At 40.4% G+C, this 21083-nt stretch overlaps 1 protein-coding gene across 2 annotated transcripts in view; it reads left to right on the top strand.

Annotated features, from left to right (window-relative positions):
- The window catches only part of LOC100737060 (chondroitin sulfate proteoglycan 4-like), a 142190-nt gene extending 133780 nt beyond the window's left edge, over positions 1-8410 (top strand). For both annotated transcript variants that reach the window (XR_002339748.1, XR_002339749.1), the window contains exon 13: positions 8213-8410. The gene's annotated coding sequence lies outside the window, so the exon portion shown is untranslated. The remainder of the gene's footprint in view (positions 1-8212) is intronic.

The following is a 21083-nucleotide window of genomic DNA, read 5'->3' as shown; positions in this document are numbered from 1 at the left end:
GGGAACTCCTGACTTCTTAATGTTTTATCTAGTCCACTCCTGTATGATTAATAACATTCTGAAACTACACTTCGTTCTACCCAATTTGCTTAAAATACTTTCTACACTGAAGGTCTAATTTGCAAAGCGTTGATTAAATAGGAAGAAGAAAATGAAAAGCCTTTGTGGTTAGGAAAATTGATAGACATTGTCTATCAATTAAAATAGGATTGAGTTTTAGAAGCTGCTTAGTCTGATTCGCTAATCAAAATAAAATAAAAGCCTTAAGGTAACTGTAGCAAAGAATGATATCTAATAAGCCAACAATTGAAATAAAATTAAATTATTAAAAGTATTCAACTGAAAAAAGGTAGAGAGGAACAAGGAATAGATGGGACAAAGAGAAAACAAATAGCATGATGGTAGATTTAAACTCAACTATATTGATAATCACATTAATTATAAATTGTCTAAGCACTCCATTTAAAAGGTAGAAATTGCCAGATTGGATTAACTGACTGACTTTGCGTTTCTTGAGTATAGCAGGATGCAATATATTTCTTATTTCCTTTTTTTTTCTTTCTTTTTTTGCTTTTTAGGGCTGAACCCATGGCATATGGAAATTCTAGAGCTAAGGGTCAAATCAGAGATACAGCTGCCAGCCTACATAGGATGTGAGCTGTGTCTGCAACCTACACCCCAGCTCATGGCAACACCGAATCCTTAACCCACTGAGTAAGGCCTGAGATTGAACCCATGTCCTCATGGATCCTAGTTAGGTTTATTGCCACTGAGCCATGACATGAACTCCCCAATATTCTTTAAAAGATTTTTAAACCCCTAAGCTAGGAGTGATTTGACTAGAGAATTATTATAATAACTAGAGACTTATTATAACAGCATCTATAAAAATTTAATCCACCTTATTGGGCCTAAATGCTGTAAACAACACATAAATCCTTCCTCCCAAATGACCATATACACTGTCATTCTGACAGATTCCATTCTGAGAGACAATAGCTTCATTCCTCTACACCTGATTCCTAACTTGGAATTTAATCATCAAAGTTCTCTCATGGCCAGGAGTTAGGAAAACCAAGTCCTTGATCTTTGATCATATAATCTGCTTAGAAAGCAAGAATAATACAATGTGACTTCTGAATTTCAACTTGTGACTGAGTATTTTCTCCATTTACTTAGATTCTCAAATTGTTATGATGGTGATGAAAGATATGCCCCAGGAAGTGCCGCTCTGGCACCAGTGACAGTGGGATATTTGTCATGCTTATCTGAATTTTAACTCCTGAAAACTCTTGAAGTAAAAAGGTGCTGAATTGCTGAAAAAGAATGATTCCTCATCTTCACCCAGTAAGAGGCAGGTCTTGTGGCTTTTTTATCAAACACTTTTCAGAGGAAAAGTATTTTCTTCAACATTATGATAATAATCTCATAAGTCATATGGATGTGTCAAGTACAGGTGTTGTGGGCATTTTGCTTTTATTGTTTTCAACAGAGAAAACTAATAATGAAATGAGAACAAAGACTGGATACAGGAAATAGGCTAATTCTTTGAAAGAACTGCAAAACAGCTCTCTGACCCTCTGCAGGACCCCTTCCTGCTCCCCAAGCAAGCCCTCTTGCTCCAACCCTAGTATCCCCAGATGCATATGGTGACTAACAACTAATGACCCTCCATTTTCAATACTGGTTAGTTTTGGGTCCCATCCCTGTAGAAAGCTGATCTCTATTTTCATATCTTTCTCTTTTTTTGCTTTTTTTTAGGGCTGCACCGACAGCATATGGAGGTTCCCAGGCTAGGGGTCCAATCAGAGCTACAGCTGCTGGCCTATACTACAGTCACAGCAACATCAGATCCGAGCCACGTCTGCGACCTAACCACAGTTCATGGCAACGCCGGATCCTTGACCCACTGAGCGAGGCCAGGGATTGAACCTGTGTTCTCATGGATGCTAGTCAGATTTGTTTCCACTGAGCCATGATGGGAGCTCCCCTCTATCTTCATAACTTTCTAATTGTCCTCACAGTCAACTTACAAACCAGGGACTGCAAAATGGAAGAGAGGGAGATGTTTGTGACCAACCGACATGTTTGGTTTGACAACTGTCTGACGACTAAACCTAGTTATATTTTCTTTTAAAATACTTGGCTCTTATCCTATGCCAAGCCTGCCTTGGGCATTAACTGCCAGGCTTCTGTAGCAAATGGGAATTGTGATTGCAGAAGCTAATCTCTGCTAATGTGTAAAATAATACATAAACCTCACTGAAATGTTTAAGCCTTTTGCTAAAGGCTTCTGAAAAGCCATGCTAATTGGAAAATGTCCATGGAATAATGCTTAGAAATTTCAGGGGGAGGGAGAGAGAGACTCTGAGACCTGATGCAGGAGTGTGGAAGAGGTAGCTCTGGTTAGATAAAGTTCAAGTTTCTTAATGCCCTTCCCTCTATGGCCAGTTGAATTTAGGTGGCTTTATTTGATCACTTCTAGAATTAAATTGTTTCACATAATGAAGACTTGAGCTAGTAGTTATGTTCTAAATTAATAAAGAAATGAATTATTGCTTAGATCACACACACACCAGTGGGATTAAAGGATGAGCTGTCTACAGAAAGTAGAGTAAGAAGAGAATAAAAGGGTGGGAGTAGGATATGGTCTATCCTGGCTCAGCAAAAAATTGAGCAGGAGAGGCCAGGCTCAGAATTTGAACGGTCTTTCGTTCTACCAAGGTTTTCAGAGTATTTAAAGACAGAAACACATCTCTTCCTCTTCCTTCCTCTTTTTCCTCTTCTTTTTTTAAATTGGTCTGTGGTTTTGGACAGTTTACATTGCAAACACCGTTACAAATGAATATGCAGAAAAAGAAACAGAACCCAGACAGATTGGTTAATGTAAAAAGTGAGTTTTATGCTATATTCTGTTGCTCCTGTATTATTCCTGGCTTGGCAAAGCTATGGAGCTCAGAGAGAATAAAGTTCTTCATGTTCCCATTCCATTGTTCTCCTGCAAAAATCTTGGAAGGACAAGACTTGTCTGCTCTGCACACAAATTAGGCAGGTGAGCATTTTAGTTTGTAGCAAATGCCTCCCAACTATGCCCCTGGTATTTAAACTGGAGTTCCCATTCTGGCACAGTGGAAACGATTAGGAACCATGAGGTTTCCGGTTTGATCCCTGGCCTTGATCAGTGGGTTAAGGATCCGGCGTTGCTGTGAGCTGTGGTGTAGGATGCAGCCACAGCTTGGAGCTGACATTGCTGTGGCTGTGGTGTAGGCCGGCAGCTGCAGCTCCGATTTGACTCCTAGCCTGGGAACCTCCACATGCCTCAGGTATGGCCCTAAAAAGCAAAAAAAAAAAAAAAAAAAAAAAAAAAAAAAAAAAAAAAAAAAAAAAAAAAAAAAAAGACAGAAAAGACCTCTAATCCAACTTGTTCTTTCATTAGGCTAAAACGCTGATCATTACAAAGCAGATGGCTTCAAGTAATAGAATAGGAATGGGGTTATTTTATAGCCTGATTTAAATTACTAATAAGCCAATTCCTACCTCATGGAAGTCTGTACAGCAGCACTGTCCATTTTGGGGGGCTTTGGTCATTTAGTACACCACAGTGGTATTAAAGAGAAGAAAGACATACCAGATGTTGGAAATCAGAAGGACTGATGGTGTGTTTAGTGAGTGAAATGAAAACAGGCCCAGGAGGCAGAGGGCTTGGGCTCAAGTCCTGGTTCCATTTACTACTTGCTTCCTCCCTGTGGACCTTGGCTAAGCCACCTAACTTCTCCAAGCCTCAGCTTCTTCACTTGCAAAATTAAATAATAATTGTGACTAGCTCATTGGGTTATTGTGAAGATTCCAAGTTACATAAATGAATTTTAAAAAAAAATAAAGGAAGTTCCCATTGTAGGTCAGTGCTAATGAAGCTGACTAGTATCCATGAGGATGCAGGTTTGATCCCTGGCCTTGCTCAGTGGGTTAAGGATCTGGCATTGCCATAAGCTGTGGTGTAGGTCACAGACCCAGCTCATATCCTGTGTTGCCGTGGATGTGGCGTAGGCCGATGGCTACAGCTCCAGTGCCATCCCTGGCCTGGTAACTTACATACGCTGTGGGTATAGCGCTAAAAAGACAAAAAATAAAAAATAAAAACAAAGCTCTTTTGTTTCTGTGATGTCAGAATGAATAGCAGACACTAGTATCTTTATTAGGCTTTAGTCTGCATATCTTTCTTTAAGATGCCTGCTTTAGATTATCTGACCTGAATACTTATGTTTAATGTAAACTCCTTTTTGAAAGGAGGAAGGTAAACAAGTCACATGATTATTCAAGTTGTCTTTAGTTTAATGAGCTTCTAGATGATTTGGGAAAACTAACTAGCTGCTTCTTGTCTGTGCTCTGCATTCATTTCCAGGGCATCCACTGTGCAAATTTGGGAAGCAGTGAGAGACAATAGGGTTTCTTTGTAAAGAGAACTGCATTCCCTATAGTTCAGGAGAGACAGCTTATTAAGCAAGACACTTGTGTCAACACCACAGCTGATAAAGACGTTGGTAGGAGATGAAATCATGGTCTTCTCACTCTATACACATCTGATTTTTACAAGTCGACATCTCAGGTTGTTATAAGCCCCAAATGGAGTTGGAATAAGATATAATTTTAACACAAGTTTTCTTTTTTATATTTCCTAATATGTGATTCTCCGGTCAGACAAAGTTATCTGTGTCCTAGAGGCTGATTTTATTATTTTTTTTTGGGGGGGGGGAAGCTTGCTTTAAAAATAATGTGTGAAGCATGAACATGACTTGCAATCACATCTTTTAAAAGACTTATTCCCTTGAGTTTCACCAACATTTGCAACATTGTAGGCCTCTGACATTGAAAATAAGAATTTTCTAAAAAGATTTGAATGTCAGCGAAAGGATTTCTCAAATCTTTTATCTCCCATTTCACATAGAAAGAACCACACCTGGAGCCTGAATCTCTACACTAAGGAATAAGCTCTGGGATCAGACAAACTTTCTGCTGTGATGACCAGTTCGTGAGGCTTGTTGCTGGGTAGAAGGAGGATCTGATGTCCAGGAAGGAGGAAAAGTCTAGGCTTTTTGGTCCCAGGTGACTGTAGGGAGAAAGGAGGAGAGGAAAGGCAAGAGGGAAAACAATTAGATTATGCTGGCCCTGAATTCCTTTTTCTAGGAACATTTTCTGTTATGAGCCTACAAAAGGCTTCTGTGGGGATGGATCCCATGCAACAAGGGACAGCACAGCTGACCACATCCAACAGGTCAGCATTTGGATGGAGGATTTAGATTATACTCCTGGGTCTCCCCTTATTCCTGTGTGGCATGAACATCAAAGAGAGAGCCAGGAGTTCACTCTTGGGGTCACCAAAGCAAGGCTGAGGAGATCTCACATAGGATGAAGAAAGACAATCTGGGCCAGGGTTCTAGCACATGACAGAGACTCAGAGAAGCATACCTTGCAAAAAGTGAGGGGGGATCAAGTCAACATGAAGTAGACAGAGATGGAGTTTCCATTGTGACTCAGTGGTAATGAACCCAACTAGTATCCATGAGAATGTAGGTTTGGCCTCGCTCAGTGGGTTAAGGATCTGGCGTTGCCGTCAGTTGTAGCTATAGATTGCAGACACAGCTTGGATCTGTGTTGCTGTGGCTGTGGTATAGGCTGGCAGCTACAGCTTCAATTAGACCCCTAGCCTGGGATCTTCCATATGCCATAGGTGCGGTCCTGAAAAGACAAATAATAATAAAAAAAAAGTAGACAGAGCACTCTTACTAAATTGAGGAAGAATTTATAGTAGCACATCACACATCAGATCCTCTACTGCTAAGGTCACCTTGCAGGCTCAGAGTCTAAGAGCCTTTTACTCAAGTGTTTTTCCTCTTACACAATAGATGCCATCCTGGAGAAAGACAAGTGAGAATAAATATGAGAAATTATCTCCAAAGTCAAAACATTACCCAATGGGGCTATTTAAGTATGGCTATGGGAAAATGTTTAGCTGAATTGGACATTTAGTTATCTTTTTCCATATACCCCAACCACTAAGCAGAACCATCATGAAAAAGACCACATCTAGAAGTATATCTTTATGTACATCTGAGTTGCTGGTGAACAAATTTGCAAATCCATTGCATAATGTTTCCTAAGAAATTGCACTTATTTGAAATACGTCTATTGAAATATTCCTAAATGTTGAGCACTGTGCCAGGGACAAGAGATTCAATGAAGAATTAGGTGTAGTGTAGTCCTTGCCTGTAAGAAGCTCATGGTTTACTGGATGAGATGCCTTAGGGTATTAAAATGTTCTGTTTACTTGCTACACTTCAAAAGTTTAGTAGCTTAAAGAAAAGAAGCTTATTCTTTCTCATGTAATAATCTTGGTGTGTATTTTGGCCATTAACCTCTATAATTACTTGGGCCCCAGGCTGCTGGCTTTTCTGCCTTCTTCAACCTATGGATCCCAAAGTTACTTTGAGTGTCAAATGTCACATTAGCAAACAGAGGGAGGGCTTTATGGACCAGGCATGGAAGTGGAGCAAATCATTGTGCTTCACCTTGGCTGGAGAGAAATTATTCCTAGAGCCACACATAACTACAAAAGAGGCTTGGAATTTAGTCTGGTCACATGTCCAGGTAGAGGGGGAGACTGGATTTTGGGGGTAATTAGAACCCTTCTCAACAGGATGAGCTTCAGTGACAATGCAGTGGACATAGCAGAATGCCTTGTTGAAGATTAAACTTACGGTTTTTGTTTTGAACTGTAGAAAGTGAGGTTCACAGATCTTCATGTAGCACTGAGAGTCACATACAGTACTTATTCTTCCATCTCTAGCCACAAAGCTGAGGTTGTAAACAGATCTAATTCATTTGTAGGTGAGAACCCCCTTTGAAGGTAATCACATTCTATTTTCCAAAAGGAACGTAAAAATAATCTTTTAGAGTTCAGAAAAAGAAACATCCAGGTTTATATTGGGATCCATCACAACCCCAGCAGCAACCTGCTTTTTGGTATTTTGCCCCAGTGGAGAGGCATTCCAGCTCTTGTCCTACAATACACTGGGATGAAGGATTTGTGTTTTAGGTCATAAGAGAGGAGGGATCAGAATTCTGAGGAGAGAGAAGAGCCGGTCCTTTGCTGGGTGTTCACCATGAAACTTGGTGTTGGGATCCTTTGGTGGCTCTAGTGGGGCCAGGGCCCATGGATCAGGGACAGGGCTCAGTGAGTAGGCATCACATGGTGTTTGTGGAGTGACTGGACCAGAGTGCCTGCCACAGCCCTATGAATCAGGAGGCCTTGCCCATCAGGCCACTGATTTGTAGTTGAATGGAGCCTTCCCCATTTCTGAGGTGCAGAGACCCTGTCTGTTAGTGTCTTTGGAGATAGCATCCTTGGATTTCTCAGCCATTGTGAAACAGCCCTCTTCAGCAAACCCCTGTTTGTGCATTATCTTAGGCAGTGTGTTGGAGAGTTGGGGAAAGATGCTCTTTCAGAATGACTGCAGTTACTACTTCATGCGTGAAGAGCTGCAAGAATGATTCCATGTACATCTAGTTGCCCAAGTGAAAAAGCTAGTACAATATTTTGATTATCCATTTTTCTTCATCCTCTACATCCATTCTCTCACCAAATTCTGACAATTTTACATCCTAAATATTTGACTCCCCTCACTTCTTTCCAACTTTGCTGTCACCACCTAAGCTTAAATCACCATCATTCCTCTCACCTACATTACCCCCCCCACACCACCTGCCCCAGGGCTCCTTGGATTGATTATTCCCTGTTCTTTCCTACAATACAATCTTTTCTCCACCGTATAGGGAGGGTAATATTTTGAATGGAACTCTTCTCTGTTTAAATGCTGTTCTGGGAATTCCTGCTGTGGCTCAGAGGTAATGACCCGACTAGTAACCATAGGATGCAGGTTTGATCCCTGGCCCTGCTCAGTGGGTTAAGGATCTGGCGTTGCTATGAACTGTGGTGTTACAGATATGGCTTGAATCCTGTGTTGCTGTGGCTGTGATGTAGGCTGGCAGCTACAGCTCTGATTTGACCCCTACCCTGGGAACTTCCATATGCCGCAGGTGGGGCCCTAAAAAGAAAAAATACTGTTTTATCTATCCATAACTCTCTGAATGGAGCTAAAAACCCTTAGTGTTCCTTGTGAAACCTGGCCTAACCATTTGCTTTTTTTTTTTCCAGCCTCATTACAGACCATATCTATTCCAGTTCCTGGAACAGCTATCCCTGCTACTTCCCACCTTGAGGAACACTGTGTATGGGGTACCTCTCATCATCTGCTTTGGCACAGTTAACTCCCACTTATCCTCCAGTTCTCAGATGCATCAGGGAACTCCAAATCCTCCCGAGCCTAGATCAGGTGCCTGCTCCTACTAGATGGTATGATAAATCTTTTCTTCACAGCACTGAACTCAGTGGTAATTTTATACCTAGTCACATAACTGTTCAAATGGCATCCATATTCTACTAGGCTGTAAGAACTACGTACGTTTCCTTTTTTTGTTTGTTTTTGTTCTCAACATTGGCATTCTGGACTATGCTCTTTTCTTCACATTTTATCTCCAGTGCCTGATGCACAGTAGTTGTTCAATAAATTTTTGTTCAATAAATGCATGAGCAAACAAACTGTAATAATAGCAATGACAACCACCACAGCACATGCTTTGAAGTTTCCAAAACTTTCACACACATTATCTCACTTGACAAGCAAGCAGGACAGGGGGAGAGGGACTTAAGTTCCATTCTCAGGACACTGCTCCAATGGCCTTAAAATAGAAACTACTATCAGAAATGCAATACTTAAACAAGCCTTTGGGGCCAGGTTACAGTGTGAAATTTGATTAATGGGGCCTATGAGATGCTTCCTGAGAAGCTTGTCCTTGGGAATGGGTTTTATATATATAAAGCATATACACTTTTATGAATTCTGCACCAAATCAGAGTTAAGAAGGAAAATGGCTGGCAAAGTACCAAAAGGGACATATGTGGGAAGTCTGTAAAAAGGCAATAGTTGGGAAAGAATAAAATAATGCTGAAGTAAGCTGATGGGTGGATAGGGAGGAAAGAGTATTCATCAGTAAACTAGATAATATAATGGCTAGAGCGAAAACAGGAAAGACACTATTGAAGAAAAATTGCCAAGAAAAAGTACAAACAGCAAAAAGTCAGAGAATCATTTTAGAGAACTGGGCTAAGAGATCAAGGATGATGATAGTACCTTGTACATCGAGTTCTTCTGAGTGGAAGTTGATTTGTGGATGTACTTAGGTCTAAAGACTAAAACATGGTACTCAGATACATTCTCCTGCCTTATTTCATCTTGACATCTATCATTATCATTAAGGAAGCACAAACATGGAAAATCACTTAGGGAAGGTAAAGAGTGATGGAAAGGAGTTAGGTCATAGGATTCCTCAACCTTCCTTTCTCAGGTTTCTGAGTAAAATCTGGTCATTGGTTATGTTAACATTTTCCTCACTCTCTACTCAACATTGTGCACTTGATTCTATAATCTGTCATATCTCTGGAAACCACTGAGAGAGACCAAAATAGAGACAGAGATAGAGATAAAGAAAGAGAAACCCAGAGATTGACTCAATGGTTGAATGGTAGATCTGAGTTCTATACTGTCAATTTGGAGAAAAGTAATTCTTTCTTTGCCTTTGCCATTCATTTCATTACTACACTCATGTTCTTAATTCTTTTTTTTTTTTAATGTCTTTTTATCTTTTAGAGCTGCACCAGCGGCATATGGAGGTCCCCAGGCTAGGGGTTGAATCGGACTTATAGCCACTGGCCTACACCACAGCCACAGCAACTCGGGATCTGAACCCATGTCTTCATGGATGCTAGTTGGGTTTGTTAACCACTGAGCCACGTAGAATTAAGAACTCCACGTTCTTAACTCTTTATTCCTCCTTTCAGTATCTGCTCCATCTCATTTCTCATTCACGCTTGATCCCTCTCATTCCACCAAAATTGTTCTTTCTGACTCCAAACAATTTGCTTGGAGTCTTCTATTGTATCTTACACATTTGGTATGCATTATCATTATTTGTACATATACTTTGTCTATTGTGTATATAATAGATATAATAGATATATAATAGATATTGTGTATATAATAGATTATAGGTATTCCAAGGCACAGAGTCTTATCTATGGGGATTTATTGTGCTCATTTCTGACTCTCCAAGGTACTGCTCAAAGCTATATACATAGTAGGGTGTCAAGTACTTATTGATCTGAATTGCTAAAATTACATTACCTTTAGCTATTTAGAGGCATTTGCCATATGTTTTTCCTTCCTCCTCAAATATGTCACTGGAAGGAAAAAATTTCTTTAACTGATAAAATCTCCTAAGAATTTTATAAAAATTTGAAACACATAGTGTTCAATTCATGGGCTCATCAACTTAGCATGCATCCAACTCCAGAATATACTTTTTTTCTTATTTGATTTTCATAAAATATTTCTGTAAAAAATATTTCTAGATATATACACACATTATATATTTAATTTTTTTTTTTTTGCTTGTTGTTAATGAGGTATAACTCATTGAAAAACCTTAGGCAGGGACAGCTTTTGAAAGTGACAGTGTGACTCTGTAAAACCAAGACCTGCTATCAGTAACAGAGATGGAAGAGATAAATTCCTTAAGTTTTGAAATCATGATGCCACACTTTTGGGTCTGGCTGTCAGCCCTTGATACCCACCAGTTCCTGTTTGCTGACTAGAGAGGTACATATTGCCAAAGTGCATAGGCTCGTGCAATCCAGAACCCTACCTGGGCTCCTGTCTCCTCATTACTGGAGCCCAGAAGGTACGTTTGAAGTCTAGTCCTATCTTGGATCAGTTAGGACCTTAGCTCTCAGTAGTTCATCTCATCTGCAGGGAGAAGATAGAGGAGGATGTGGTGGCTACCTGGGCTCAGCTTGTAGGTCAATCAGTCAGCAAGCTAACAAATCTCTGCTAAGCATCTACTGTGTGTGCTGTGCGTATGGTGCTGCTAGAGGCAGTGGAGATACAGGGGTTAATCCAACAGCGCAGGTCTCCTCAGACACCCCAGGCTCAACCCTGGCCTCTGAGCAGGGGTCTCCCTCCTTCTGTGACCTCATCCCAGGTCACAGAGAGTTCCTAGCAGTTTCTCTCCCCCCGCCCCCCTTCATTCCAACTGGGTGTGTTACATCAGCCTAGAGTACAGCTTCAATATGAAGCTGAAGCAATGATGGCCCAGGATTATCAAATGTACAACAAATGTGACCTAGGAGCTTGCCAAAATGTGAGTGTTTTTTAGATTTTGGAATCAGGAAAGGAGGAAGAAAAATGGGAGGCTGATTTACCATTTGTTTTGACAAAGAGAAAATTGAAATGAAGAAGTTCATCTAGGACCACGGTTTTTCTCATTTTCTTGAGTAAAAGTATATAACTCTTTGATGTGATAGAAAGAACACACAGATTGGGTTGTGCTCACTCTTTCCTTCAGCCCGTTTTTATGTTTCCATCCCCCTGCAGGGCCTTAGAAATATAACTGTCTGGATGGACCTAGAAATTATCATGCTAAGTGAATTTAGTCAAACAGTGAGACGTCAACGTCATATGCTATCACTTACATGTGGAATCTAAAAAAGGACACAATGAACTTCTTTGCAGAACAGATACTGACTCACAGACTTTGAAAAACTTATGGTTTCAAAAGGAAATAGGTTGGAGTGGGGGATGGGCTGGGGGTTTGGGATGGAAATTCTATAAAATTGGGTTTTGACAATGGTTGTACAACTATAAATGTAATAAAATTCATTGAGAAAAAAAAAAGAAATATAACTGTCAACAAGACAGTCAAAATTATGACCTGCCTCTTGGCAAATGAATCTCATGGTTCTGAGATCTTTTGCCTTTCTTGGTCTCATGTCCACATCTCTACAATGGGCCTGAGACCAGAGGGTGGCCACCATTCTCTGGCTTTCTTCTAGCTCTTCCCCGCAGGACCTCTAAGAGCAGACAAATTCTTATTATGGAAACAGAGGTCCTGGTACCTTCTACCACTCAAGAAAGGGCTGGGAGGCTGCCCCTGGGGCCACTCTCCCCCATGAAGGTCTCCTGAGGATCAAGGGAGAGGCAATGGTCTTCCAACAGGAGTTCCACATTCAGCTCACTCCTCTGGCTCCTCTGCTGTGCCTGGCCTCCTGCCCCTCAGCACTGGGTGCTTTGTGCTGACTCTTGCATGGCTGTCAGTACAGTGACTACATTCTGCTGTGCTGTGCATGCTTCAGGTTTGGCAGCCAATTAAAAGTGATTTCTGAGACTAGATGAAAAGGGGAGGAAGGCGTCTGATGCAAATCATGGCAGGAGGAGCTCCTGGTGGTAGAGGAGTCCAGGCTTGCTGCAGAAGCTTGTTCCTCCCTTGGGCCCAATTATGGCTCCAGCAGGCCAGCCTGGCCAACCATGCACATCCTGTGTCTTACGGCAGACAGCTGGCTGGGCACCTGAAAGATCCTGTCGTATTATCTTGGCCATGCAGAACTTACTTGTACCTGTAGGAAGTGTTTTTAGTTTCCCTGTACATCAACAGGGAGAAACCAAACTCCCAAATCCAGGATCTTTAAACTTTTTATGCTCTTTGGCTGTCTGGTGAAGCCTATTAACCCTTTCTCAGAAGAAAATTTTTTAAATGCCAAAAATTAGGATTTCTCTTGTGGCCCAGCGGGTTAAAGATGTTGTCATTGCAGCGGCTCATGTTGCTGCCATGGTGTAGGTTTGATCCCTGGCCGGAGAACTTCCATATGACATGGGTGCAACCAAAAAAAAAAAAAAAAAAAATCCCAAAAAAGAAAAAAATTGAAATACACATATAGGATTATAAAGGACATCAATTATATTGAAATTCAATTATCAAAATATTGAATTGTAATAAGACAATATACATGCTTCCTTATTAATATATTAAAAAACATGTTCTATAATTTTATAGTAGTGATGATATTTTGAGTCTCTCTCTGCAATAACTGTTTTATTTGATATAAAAGTAACAGTGATCTCTATTGAAGACAAAAATTCCAGGTCCTGCTAATACTACTGTGTTTGCTGCCTACTGAATTAGTTATCTGTTGCTACAGAATGCAACTTAGCAATTTACAAATAGCAGATATCATTGCACTCAGTTTCTGAAGGTCAGGTATCCAGGAGGAGATTTTGGATGTTTCTACTCAGTCTCCCGTGTGACTGCAGTCAAGCTATGGGCTTCGGCTATATCATCTAAAGTCTGGAGAATCCACTTCCAGGATCACTCATGTGACTAGTTCTCAATGGCTCTTGGCTTGGTGCCTCAGTTCCTTGTCACCTGAACTGAAGTCAGGGCAGCTGGCTCCCCTCAGAGTAAGTGATGGAGAAAGAGCAAGCACCCAAGATGAAGCTGCAGTCTTTTATAACCTAATCTCAGAAGTGGCATGCTGTCACTTCTGTATCCTATTGATCACACAGACTGACCCTGACACAAAGTGGAAGGAGACTGCACAGGAATGAGGTCAAGGAGGCCATGTGGAAGCCTGCTTACCACACCAATGCTCAAAAGGAAGGACATGCTAAATTTAAATTAAAACTGAGTAAAAATAGAGATGTAAATTTTTCTCATCTGAGTTCCTACACCCTGAATTTTATGCACCTACTTTAAATTTAAGTTAGAGCTTAGTAAAAATAGAGAGATAAATTTTTCTCATCTGAGTTCCTACACCCTGAATTTTATGCACAGACTCCAAGTTAAAAACTGCTGATAGATTGAGAGCATCTTTGTTTCCACACAGTTTCTTAGTTTAAAGAAAATCAAACCATGGGATAATCAAAATCACAGACCACCCTCTAAAAAACAGAGCTTTAAGGGTCTATGCGCAGGCCTGATAAGCTTTCCTTTTATTTGTGATTTGTTGAGCTCAAGATTGCTGGTACTCTTGGCCTTGCACAGAGCTGGACACATGGGAGATGGCATATGTTCACTGGATTCAGAGATCTTACTGTTTAGTGCATTTGGGATCAAAATATGTTAAACTCAGGAGGAACTTTGGAGACCATCCAGTTGATTTTTACAGGGAGATTATTCTAGCCCTGCTCCTGCCTGAAGACTGTACATGTTCTGTCCCCTCCGCCTAGAATGCACTTCCTCCAGATATGGCTCCATCTCTCTTGCTGCATATCTTTATTCAAATGTCACCTCAGTGTGACCTCCAATGGCCACCTGTCTAGAGATAAGCAGCCTCTCAGATGGCTCCAGTGATGCTCATCCCCTAGTCTTCATGCCCTTGTATCACCCCCTGACTTTGAGTGTGGGCTGGGCCTAATGACTCATTTCTAAGGAATAGAATACAGGAAGGATAGGGTGCCACTTCCGCAATCAGGTCATACATCATCTGGGCTTCCTTGCTGAGCCTCTCTGGTCCTCTCACTGTCCACTCTGATGGAAGTCAGCTCCCTGTTTTGAGCTCTCTATGGAGAGGGTGATGTGGCAAGGCTACAAGGGAGACTTCTAGCCAATAAGGAGCTAAGGCCTTTAGTCCAGCAATCTGCAAGAAACCAAAACTTTGCCAATAACCATGTGATTGATCTTGGAAGTGACTCCTCCCCCATCCAAGCCCTGATGACTGCAGCCCCTGCCAACACTTCCATGACAGTCTTGAGAGCCTGAGCCAGAGGACACAGCCAAACTATGCCTGGATTCCTGAGCCATAGAAACTGTGACGATAAATGTTGTTTTAAACCACTAATGTTGGTGTGATTTGTTATTCAGCAACTAGTAACGTGCTATCAAAAATCATAACCTGTCACTCCCACCTTGATACTTCCTACCTTTCACACCCACCACACATTTTTTTCTCCTTACTACTTTTCACTGGAAAATGTGTATGTGTATTATATATATACATATACATATATACATATACATACATATATATAGTTGTCTATCTTTCCCTTAGAATGTGAGTTTTATGAGGGTAGGTATTTTTGGCTAAAATGGTGCCTAGAACAGTGCTTGGCACAAATTTGGTTCTTAATAAATACCTGTTGAATGAGTGAAGGGGACCGAGAAGGGTCTTAGGATGGGGTATGCCTCGGTTAAGGTGGTATTTTAGAAAACAGCCCCTGGATATGTTAACTATATCCATACTACTTAATGCTTCTCCAACTTACAGTGACATTTCTCTCGATATCCCACCCACACCTCCAGCACTGTCTTTGATCTGGGCAAGCAAGGCCCCTTTCCTCACACATCAAGGGTCATCTTGTCTTGAAGTGTCCTTGTGTCAAATTTGTTAAGTCCCCTTCTGGTTCCTGGAACTGACCTAGGCCAACAGTGCTTCTGGCAGGTTGCCCCAAGCCCAGACTGGGTCCTAGGTAGCCCAAGTCTCAGTTCTCCTATACACTTTTTTTTTTTTTTTTTTTTTTTTGTCTTTTTGCTTTTTCTAGGGCCGCTCCCACGGCATATGGAGGTTCCCAGGTTAGGGGCCTAATGGGAGCCATAGCCACCGGCCTACGCCAGAGCCACAGCAATGCGGGATCCAAGCCGTGTCTGCAACCTACACCACAGCTCACGGCAACACTGGATCCTTAACCCACTGAGCAAGGCCAGGGATCAATCCCGCAACCTCATGGTTCCTAGTCGGATCCGTTAACCACTGTGCCACGACGGGAACTCCTCCTCTACTCTTGAAGAGATCCTCCTGCATAATCTAGGGTGGCCCCGTTCTTCCCTCATTTAGAATCCTTATTAGAGTTAACCCCTGTCAGTGATCAGAATGTATCAGGAAAATAAAAATAATTAAAAAGCATGTTATAGATTAAAGGAGACCCCCAACATGAATTTTGGTTGAATCCTGGTTTTAAAAAATTAGTTATAAGGATATTTCAGGGACAATGGGGGAATTTGAATCTGGACTGGATATTAGATAATCTTAAGGAAATTATTCATTTCCTTAGGTATGGTGATATACTACAGTTATGTCCTCAATATTAGGAGATGAATGCTAAAGTATTTAGGAGTGAAATGTCATGATATTTGTAACTTATTTTTAAGTGGTTCAGAAAAAACAGTTTTTAAAATTAAATATGTAAATATGTATACACACACAAATACACACGTGTATATACATATATAGTTAAACAGATTCAGAAAAAAAAATGTTAACTATTAAATACTATTGGTGTTAACTATTAAATAACTACTGCTGAGTGTATATGTGCTTATCCTACTATCCTTTCTATTGCTACATGTGTTTGAAAATGTTCACAATCAAAAGTTTCTAAATGTTTAAACATATATTAATTTCAAATAGAAAACTGGGCTTCAGGGAGGTGATGATAACCCAGCTAGTCAGTGGCAGGTGAGAACCTAGAGGACCAGGCTGCCAGTCCAGTTTTCTTTCTGTCACATCCAGAACATCCTTCCTTAATTTTTTCCCAGCTCTGAAACAAAGGCTCCACCAAAGTGATGAGTCAGGAAAGCTGCAAAGGATATATCCCTCTGTCTCCGATTCAATGGGGTCAGGGATTTTTATCAATTTCAAACAGACCCGTAGTTGATCAGTTTTCCTGGAACCCATATGCTTGTCATCATGAAAGGCCTCTAAGTGATTTAAGCCACTTCCACAACAACAAAAGGATGTTGCTTTGGTTCTGTTATCCAAGTCTTTAAAAATATTAGAGATAAGCCTTCAACAGGAATGCAGTCCACATACTTACAGCCTCTGCCAAAAGCTGATTTTTTGCCTCTGCTACTTTTAACCTTTTTTTTTTTCCTCCTGATTTGTTCTTAACTCCCAGTCATTCAAGCCTTGATGTAGCATAGGTTCTTGTTCTAAACAGCATGGGTTCAAAACTCAGCTCTAACATGCATTAGTTGTGCAAACTTAACATGAATTTAGTATCTATGTGCCTCAGTTTCATCATTTGTAAAATAAACATAATGATAGTGTGGTAGACAGAATAATGGCCCCTCCCCCAAAGACATCCACACCTAATCCCCAGAACCTGTGAATATGCTACCTTACCTGGAAAATGGACTTTGTGTGGTTAAGGTCCTAGACCTCTTGGTGAAAGATTATCCTAGATTATCTTGCAGGCCCTATCCAATCACTAGAGTCCCTAAAATCAAAGAACATTTCCAAAGGGTGTCAAAGAGAAAGCAAAGAAATTATGCCAAAAAATGGGGGTTAAGTGGAAGTTTAAATCCTAGATGATGAAAATCTGCTTTCCTATTGCACTATCCCCTAAAGCCTTCTTTCTTCCACTTGGCTTTCAAAACTCAGGCAGCCAAGCTCACACCATTAAGGCAGTTCTTAACTATAAGCACAGAGCTAAGGATCACCAGACATTTGAAGAAAGTGTTTAATGTGAAAGAGAGAGAACAAACAATGTTGGGAGATAATTCTCTATGAATCTCTCATATTTTTGCATGTTTTTCAAGCAGAGGCACTGTGCTTTTGTTCCAGGCTATCTTTTCAAAGATATTTATATAGCAAATGGCCTTGAAAGATAAGAGATAGTGTCTCCCTCTGAGGTAAAGGGTAGGTTTGTTCACTGTCCAGTATATTATCTTATGTTGGAGCAAAAATTAGAAAGGATTTCTGTGCATTATAAAAGATTAGGGTTCTCAAGTTTGGGATTCCTCTCCCATAACACAACCTTCTGTGTGTAGGCATTACCCAGGCTTCTCTGTGTTGCCCTGTGAGAAATTATGCTCAAGAAACTGATGCAAATGCTGACACTATGGCTGCAGTATTTCTGTGAGTAATAAAGTCCTTTGTCTCTGACCCAGAAGTCACATGAATTCTGCCAGCATCCATGCAATTGTGGCAGGCTAACTTGTTAGCTTGCAAATGGCATAAGATCTTAGCCTTTTCACATTTCTTGACAAGAAACAAATAGAAAAAGACCAAGCCAACTTGGAAAAAATGGAAACTATGAAAAGATAAAGTTTTTTTTGTAATTAACTTTAATATCCTCTGAGAGATTAAAAAAGTTATTATATCCAGGAGTTCCCATTGTGGCTCAGCAGTAACAAAACTGACTAGTTTCCATGAGGATGCAGGTTTGATCCCTGGTCCTGCTCAGTGGGTTAAGGATCCAGTGTTGCTGTGAGCTGCAGTGTAGGTTGCAAATGTGGCTCAGACCCCATTTTGCTGTGACTGGCAGCTCCAATTCAACCCCTAGCCTGAGAACTTCCATATGCTGCAGATAAGGTAAAAGACAAAAAGAAAATTATTGTATCCATGAAGCAGGAACAGGATGCCATAGAAACAGGATAATCCTAGAATAATGTGTGATTGGAGATGTGTAGAGATATGGTTATGTATGTGTGACTATAATGGTAGAAGTGTAAGATTCATTAGAAGAGTTGAAAAATAAAGTTGAGGAAAACAAGAAAGAAAGATAAGAAAATTAGAGTATCCATCCAAGAGCATCAACATCTCAAAAATGAGTTATGAAAGAGAATGGGAAAAAATTGAGGGAAAGAAATAAAGAGAATGATTTAAATAAACTTGGACATGAGTTTATAAATTGAAAGGCTCTGAATACAAAGTTCAGTGGATAAAGGTAGGTCCATATACCAGGTATATCACTACTAAATTTCACAACACTGGGGAAAAAGAAAAAAAAAAAAAAATCGCCAGCTTCCAGAGGAACAAAACAGTGCTCACATAAAACATCAACTATTATAATTATTTTAGCTCTCTAAAGCTCTTCACTGGAATCTAAAGGACAATAGAAAATTTCCCTTTAAAGTTGTGAGAGATCTCTTATTCAGTCAAACTATCTATTTAGTGTGAGGGTAGAATAAAAACATTTTCATATATGTAAAGTCTCAAAAAAGAGAAGCAAAAGGAATTCCTAGGATCAGAGTGAAGAGAGATTCTCAAAATAACAGTAATGTACGAGGAGTAGAGAGCCACCAGGCCAGCACAATACATGCTAGGATGTTATATCTGGGAAATACTTCTTCAAAAAGTTGAGATTGATAGAATATCTGATATATTTGAAAATACTGAGAACATTTAAACAATTGGGGGAGTATTTGGAGCTGAATTAATGATAACTACATATAAAACTAAGCAAACGATAAAACATGACATTCACTAACTTCTAGGAAAACAAAAAATTAATGTGCGAAAGAGGAAAGGTACAAGTCCTCAACCTGGTTCAGTGATGAACAACAGTGTTTACTTAGTTGTAATCATGTAAACACTGATTATTAATATATTCAACATTAGATATAACGATTTTGAGAGAAAAAATGGGATAGGAAGAGGGCTTGTGGGAGGTGTGATAATGCTATAAAAAGTTATACCTTGATTTTTTTTTTTTAGTTTAGTAATTATGGAGAATGGAGAAGTAACAATATAAGCATGTTACTCAGAGATATGAAGGTAAATACCAAAAGAAAGATTTAAAATTGTTGAACGTGGTTGCCACCAGGGAGCTAGAATGGGCTGGGCCTGGAGAATGACTCTTGGTTTTAGCAATTAGTCTTGTGAATTATATAACATTATGTGCATGTACAACTTCCATAAGATAAATACTAAATAACAACAAAAACAACAAAAAAGACACATTGTGTTTTGGCCCCTGTCTGCTGCCATGGCTGTTAGGCAGGTATCATCAAAGGGCTGGTTACCTGCAGGGGATCTGAGAGATCCTTAAGAAGCTTACACAGCAATCTCAGGGCAGCAGAACCTGCCGTGCTCCTTGTTCCTCTGAGAAGCCTCCTCAAAGAGGCGTTGTGGCCATGCATAAAGCATTCAGAACACTCACCTTCCAAGGGGGTCCCACCAGGAGGGAGGCAGGAGGAAGAACAAAGATAGACTTTGTATGAGTAGAGGGAACAAGTCACTGGCAGAAATTGCCCTGAGGTTGACTCCCTGTTACCAAGATTCTGGAAAAGAAAAGGTCAATCTATTTTTCCCCCCTTAACTATTAAAAGCCAGGGTGCTACAGTCTGAATGTTTTCATCCCCTAAATTCAGATATTGAAACGTAACCCCCAAGGTGATGGTCTTAGGAAGGGGAACCATCAAGAGGTCATTAGGTCTTGAGGGCAGAACCCTCGTAAGTGGGATTAGTGCCCTTATAAAAGAAGCCAAACTGCTCCCTTGCCCTTTACAGCAAAAACAAGAACAATGAGCCATCTAGGAGGTCACCTCTCAACAGATACTGAATCTGCCAGCACACTGACTTTGGATTTCTCAGCTTCCAGAACTGTGAGTAATAAATGTTCATGGTTTATAAGCTATCAGATTTATGATATTTTTGTTATAGCAGCCGGAATGGACGAAGACATAGGGTGTTTACATAATCAGGAAAGAAAACAAAGTTATAAAGGTATCATAATATCTGTCACGGTATCTTGGCTTTCAATAATGTAAGTCGGTCGTCATGGTTCCACGATTCAGAAGGCTAGAAGAAGTTCTATTGGATGCTCAGCAAACAGAATGCCTTGTCCTAGATCCAAATGTGACTTCTGCCCACTGTCAGTATACAATGAGTAGGGAAGGAAAGATGAGAACAAAGCATTATAAAGCAGACTAGCTCAGCATTTCTAGTAACATGCACTACAGGAACTGAGGAACAAAAGACCTCATTCTTTCCTACATATTCAGAGAAGTCCTCATGTGTGAGGTAGACTTAGTGACAAATGCAAGGTTTCCATAGGCAAAAACAGTGGGAAAAGAATATCCCAGACAGAGAGAATAGCTTGAATAAAGACCCTGGAATTTGAAAAGACAAAGGTCACCTTGAATGCCAACTATGTGCCATTGTCAATATGAGTAACATGTAGTTCAGGTCCCCCTTCTATAAATACACCCAGGGTCACAGGTCAGTCTATGGCAGGGCCAAGAGTCAAACCCAGGTCTGTCTGATGCAAAATCTGGGCTTTCCCCACCATTCTGTGTTGCCTCTTATGCAGACATAAGAAAGTGCACAACTAGTTAGGAAGTAACTCTGGGTTCCCTCCAAGCCAGATTAGATACAACTCAAGTACACATTAGTTATTTTGAAGTTAATCCTAGGA

This window comes from Sus scrofa, chromosome 16 (genome assembly GCF_000003025.6).
Source record: "Sus scrofa isolate TJ Tabasco breed Duroc chromosome 16, Sscrofa11.1, whole genome shotgun sequence".
NCBI classification, from domain to species: domain Eukaryota; kingdom Metazoa; phylum Chordata; class Mammalia; order Artiodactyla; family Suidae; genus Sus; species Sus scrofa.
Note: the sequence above shows the minus strand (reverse complement) of the source record. Positions and strands in the feature narration are given on the sequence as shown.